Source organism: Chrysochloris asiatica, unplaced genomic scaffold (genome assembly GCF_000296735.1).
Source record: "Chrysochloris asiatica unplaced genomic scaffold, ChrAsi1.0 scaffold00059, whole genome shotgun sequence".
In the NCBI taxonomy this organism is placed as follows: Eukaryota; Metazoa; Chordata; class Mammalia; order Afrosoricida; family Chrysochloridae; genus Chrysochloris; species Chrysochloris asiatica.
In genome coordinates this window covers 10706039-10712601 of record NW_006408577.1, presented here as the reverse complement: position 1 = coordinate 10712601, position 6563 = coordinate 10706039, and positions in this window count along the sequence as shown.

Sequence of the window (6563 nt, the reverse complement as noted above, 5' to 3'; positions counted from 1 at the left end):
TTATAATATTTGACGTTGTCTTCTTCAGCTGACCTTTTCTTTCCTTATAGAACACTTACTTTTTGTTCTATGCACAATTCATTCAAAGTATACAGAATTCAGAACAAAATTTCTATAAATATGTCTTTGAATAAAATATAACAAAACAATATCAATTTATCTTGTGAAAATTTAAAAGGATACTAGATTCAATGTTTTGTGAAGTGAATCTATTTAACTTTGCCTGAAGACATTGTTCAGTAATTCTCAGGAAATGAAATGCTTTGAGCTTAGGGTAGTTAAAGTTCATTTGTATGTTTATGAAATTGATGTTTCCTAGATCATTTGATTTTGTTGATCAAATCCATTTTCTTGGTGAATAAAATTAAATTTGCTACAGTGAATGCTTTTTGATGACAAGGATAATAAAATTGAAAGCATGCTATGTCCACTATGTCCATGACTGAGATTAAATTTGGATTCGAATTGATGTTTTAGAACATGAAGTTACCATTCCAAAGGACCATGAAGAGCTGAATAAGAGATCTACATCAATGAAATTCAGTAAGGTAGGAAAAATACGCAATGCATACTAAGTCTTTCTGATCAGAACAATGTTAAGTGGATTGTAAATAATTTAAGGAAGCAAACCCCACCCCAATAATTCCCTCTGTTCAGGACCTGGTTACCATCATTATCTCATCCTATTGATATTCTCTTACTGGTCTCATGTCTCTATGAAATGTTAAGAATTTTAACAAGACATAAGAATCTCTAGAACTTGTGAATTCTTTACCCTACCAATACAACTATTGACCTTTTCTGAAGCTGGCCCCAATTTTTTTTTCTTAAGAATCTTATCTGTGTTAAGCTCTGTTCTAGAAACTAACTATGTATTCTTACTAAATCCTCACAGGTATGTGAATAAATATTATTTAACTTCATATTAGATATGGAGATAAGCAACTTGCTGAAAGTCTGACTGGTAAGTTGAATGACTGGACTATTTTTCCACTTGATCCAAAGATAAAATTCAAAAAAAAGAGTGGAGGTTTCACATCAGTAGTCATGTTTGTAATAGAGAAATCTAATGTCAATTCATAGGGAATTTCAGTTCACTAAAGCTGCGTTAATACCTGTCATTTGGATAGATAAGTAAATCTAAATATAAAGATATTTATCATGTGCAAAGTACTTGGACTGAGCTTACTAAATTACTACTAAGCTGTTAAGTGATGTTAAGTCAGTTCTAATTCATAGAGATCTTGTATAGGACTTCCAAGTTATAGAATATAATAGTCCTGTATTCTTTCTTAAATATTATAAGTCTTTTGAGAGTTGAAGATTGTTATCAAGAGTTTTTGTATCATTTCAATAGAAATTTCACCAGAGAGGTCATTCAAATGCCGCCAATCACATGAAAAGATGCTCAGGGTCATTAGGCATCAGAGATGCAAATCTAATCACAATGAGATACCATTTCACTCATATTAGGATGGATAAGACATAAAGAAAAGATTTTTAAAACAACTGTTATCAAGGATATATGGAAATTGGAACCCTTATCCATTGCTGGTGACAATGCAAAATCGTAAGGTTATGTGGAAAACAGTGTGGTACTTTCTCAAAAAACTAAAACTAAAATTACCACTATTATTGCTGGTAAGTGCCTTGGAGTCAATTCTGATTCATAGCGACTCTGCATAGGGTTTTCAGAGAGCAGCTGGTGGGTTTGAACCACCGACCTTATAGTTAGTAACCCAGTGCTTATCCTATAGCTCCACACCAGGACTCCATTGTTGTTGTTAAGTGCCGTCGAGTAGGTTCTGACCCATAGGGTTTCCTTGAGCGGCTGGTGAACTTGAACCACCGATCTTGTGGATAACCCAGTAATTCCCCTCTTAATTTTATACTTAAAACACTGGAAAGCAGACTCAAAAAGGAAACTCATGCAACAATGCTCATTGCAGTACTAGTCACAATAGCAAAAAAAAAAGGAAATAACCTAAATGTCCATCAAAAGAGGAATGAATAAACAAACTGTGGCACACCTTTACAATAAAATACTGCTCAGTCAATAGGAGAAACTAAGTCTTGATACATGTTACGATATGGATGGAGCTGAAAGACATTATGTAGAGCGAAATAATTTGATCACAAAAGGAAAAATATTGTATGCTCTCACTTATATAAAAAGATAAGAAAAATGTACAGAGTACAAACCTTAATTGCAGTTACAGGAGTTGGGAAGGTGGGGGAAAGGGAAGCTTAATACTGATGGAAAAATAACATCAATTAAAGGCAGGCTGCACAGCCCAATATTGCAACTGCTGTCAATAAACTGTACAACCATAAAAAGGGGAATTAGCAAAATTTGTGTGATAGGTATATTTCTAACAATGCCAAAAAAAAAAAAAAAAGCAAGAGTAGCTGCTGAGTCTGATTATGTACAATGAAACCTCTTGGGATTTGATTCCTCAGTTTGGTGATTTCAAGTCACAGTTTCATGGGACACCAGTTATTTGCACAATTGGTCTCTATTATTCACTTGGAGCAATAGCCAAAGAAGGAGAGTCAGCAATAGGAGGATTCCCAGGAGATCAGAACTGGATGGTGACCAGTTACCATTACTGAACACTCTGATAAAAAAATCTATAGGAAAATCCTGATCAAAAGGGGAAGTATTCTGGACTGAATATAAAATACTCATGGGTTACAGATTTTCTGGAGCCAGGGAGACTTGATGAAGTCCTGAAAATATCTCCCTGTGATAATCTTTAAACCTTAAACCAAAATGTCCCCTTAAGTCAACTTAAAACCAAACAGTAGTTTAGTTTAACTAGTTAAAAGGTCTTTCTTGAGTGCTATGCTCTTTTAAGAACTGTAACAGCAATATGGAATCAAATTAAAACTCCAAAGAACAGATAGTAATCCTATGGAGCCATGAGTTTATGTTAACGAGGGAGGAGCAACTCAGCAGAGGAGTGTGAGAGTGGTTTCAGAACTGAAAGGTGTCACTAAACTGTACATGTAGAAACTTGAATTGATGTATGTATTGCTGAGTCCATTCTCAACAACTACAACAAAAATAAGTAAAATTTAGGGGGGAAAAGAATTTTAATATCATTAATTCTAAGAAGAAAACATGAATACTGCATAACCAACATAATATGTACATACCCTCATCTTCTTCTCAAAACCATTAAATTATTAAATGAGTCAAATGTCCCTTCTGCTCTTGTGTTATCCCACACTAGATTTTATCTTCATAAGCAACACAGTGATAATAGCAAATTCAATTCCAGATGCAAATCTGATCTCAACAAATCAATTTATTTTGCAAGAGTCAAAGAATGTTGTTGTTGTTGCTGCTGTTGTTATGTGCTGCCAAGTTGGTTCCGACTCATAGTGACCCTGCACAGGGTTTCCGAGGCTGTAAATCTTTCGGGAGCAGAAAGCCTCATCTTTCTCCCTTGGAACAGCTGGTAGTTTCAAACTGCTGACCATGAGATTAACATCCCGATTCATAACCTCTACACTACCAGAGCTCCTTCAAAGTTTGTTAGTAAGGAATAATATATTTTAAAATAAGAAGTGCTGTCTTTCAAGGAATTCAACTTTTGTACCTAGTAAAGTCATTGCAGGAACTCACAAAAGTGGATTATCTGAATCTACTTTTAAAGATTCTGATTAAATTGGTCATGCAGTATTCTGTATTTTAACAAATACTCCCTAATTATCCTATTTCTTCCTGACTAAAACAGACTAGAAAGAAAGACCTAGCAATCTATTTCTGAAGAAGAATTAGTCAATGAAAAACTCATGAACAGCAGAAGAATTATTTGCTATAGTTCTGGAAGATGAGTTCTTCAGGCTGGAAGGCACTTAAAAATACAAATAAGGAATCAGTGTCCATGGAATTAGCAGTTAAGACATCAAGTGACATATTACATTGGAAAATATGCTGCAATAATCTCTTTAAAATCTTAAAAAGCAAAGATGCCTCTTTGAAAACTAAAGTGTGCCTGCCCAAGTCATTGTATTTTCAATTGCCTCATATAAATGTGAAAGGTGAACAATGAATCAAGAAGACTGAAGAAGATTCTAATCTTTAAGATGATTTGATTCTTCAGTCTGAAATTAATAAATCATGCAATCAAGATGCATTGATAATTGCTGGTGGTTGGAATTCAAAAGCACGTAGAAATATGGCTTTTATGATAGGAATTATTGTCAATAATACATGATATAATTTTTACAACTAATGACTTACTCACTGTAAATACATTTTTTTTCACCAACATAAATGACAGCTTTACCTGTGTAACTGACCAGATGGAATGCACAGGTATCAAATCAACTACATATGTGGGAAAACACGGTAGAGAAGTTCAATATCATCAGCCAAAGCAAGACCAGGGGCCAACTGGGACCAGACCATCAATTGCTCATATTCAAGTTCACGCTGAAGCTGAAAAAATTAAAACAAGTCTGCTGCAGTCAAAATATGACTTTGAGCATACCTCACCTGAACTTGAGGCCATTTCAAGTACATATTTGATGTATTAATTAAACACTAATGACAAAAGACTGGAAGAGTTGTGGGATTACAAGAACATTGGTAGTAGTGTTATGTGCTGTGGAGTTGGTTCTGACTCATAGTGACCCTGTGTAGGGTTTCTGAGGCTGTAAACCTTTATGGGTGCAGAAAACCTTATCTTTCTCCCACGGAATGGATGCAGTTTCAAACTGCTGACCTTGAGATGAGCAGTCTGACTTGTAACCACTATGCTAACAGAATGCTATATATGCAGAAAACAAAAGGTCATTAAAAAGATAAGAAGTAAAGTCCAAAATAGATATCATAAGAAACTCTGAAATTTGCTCTTGAATGCAGAGAAGCTAAAGTGACTGGGAAAAATGAGGAAGTAACAAAACTGAGCAGAAAATTGCCAAGAGCAGCTCGAGAATATAAAGTGTATTATATGAAATATGCAAACACTTAAAGTTAGAAAACCAAAAGGGACGAGCACACTCAGCATTTTTCAAGCTAAAAGAACTGAAGAAAAAATTCAAGCCTCAACTTATAATACTGAAGGAAAATATTAAATCACGCATGAAGTATGACAAGTGACCTGGAAGAAATTGAGTGACCATAAAGAATTGGTCAATATACAACCATTTCAAGAGTAAGCATATGATCAAGAATCAAAGGTATTGAAGAAAGAAGGCCTGCCTTGAGGGCGTTGGTGGAAAAAAGGGTGCCGGAATTGACAGAATACAAATTGAAGTGTTTCAACAAACTGATGCAGTACTGGAAGCACTCACTCATGTACAACAAGAATTTGGAAGACAGTTACCTGGCCAACTGAATTGAAGAGATCCATATTTGTGCCCATTCCAAAAAAGAGGTGACACATGGAATGTGGAAATCATCGAACAATATTATTTGTATTACACAAAAGTAAAAATTGCTGAAGATAACTCAAAAAACTGTTGCTGCCAGAAATTCAAGACAGATTCAGAAGAGTATGTAAAATGTAAGATATCATTGTTAATGTTAAATAAATCATGGCTGAAAACAGAAAACACCACACAGATGTTCACTTGTGCTTTATTGACTATGCAAAAGCATGTTACTCTGTGCATCATAATAAACTATGGATAACATTACAACAAATGGAAATCCCAGAATATGTAATTGTGATCATGAGGAACCTGTAGAAGACCAAGAGACAGACCTTACAACAACAAAAAAGGATACTGAATGGTTTAAAATCAGGAAAAGTGTGCATCAGGGTCATATCCTTTCACCATACTTATTCAATCTGTACTGAGCAAATACCATCTAAGCAACTGGATTATATGAAGAAGAACACAGCATCAGGATAGAAGAAAGACTCATCAATAGCCTGAGATAAGCAGAGGATACCATCTTGTTTGCTGGAAGCATATTGCCTTTGTTAAGTGTCCTTGAGTCAATTCCAATTCATACTGACTCTCTATAGGGTTTTTGAGGAATGGCTGGTGGATTTGAATCACAAACCTTGTAGTTAATAATCCAGTGCTTACGCTACAGTGCCACACAAGTACAGAGAACTTGAAATATCTATTTAATAGCCTTCAATATTGATTGCAGGTCAATGCAAAGAAAACAATAATCCTCACAATTGGACCAAGAAATAGCATCATGATAAATGGAGAAACAATTGAAGTTGTCAAAGACTGCACTTAATTTGAATTCACAATCAATGCTCATGGAAGCATCTATTAAAACATCTAATGGTGTGTTGCATTAAGCAAAACTGCTGCAAAAGACTTCTTTAAAGTGCTAAACAGCAAAAATGTCCATTTGAGGACTAAGGTCTGCCTGACTCAAGTCTTGGTATTTTCAATTGCCGCCTATACAAGAGGAAGTTGAACAATGAATATACAAGACCATAGAATAATCTATTCATTTGATGTAGATGGTGTAGATGGGGAATATTGAAAGAACCAAGGACTGTCAGAAAAATAAACAAATCTATTTTGGAAGAAATATGGTCAAAGAATAGAAGCAAGTGTGGTGAGACTTCATCTCTTCT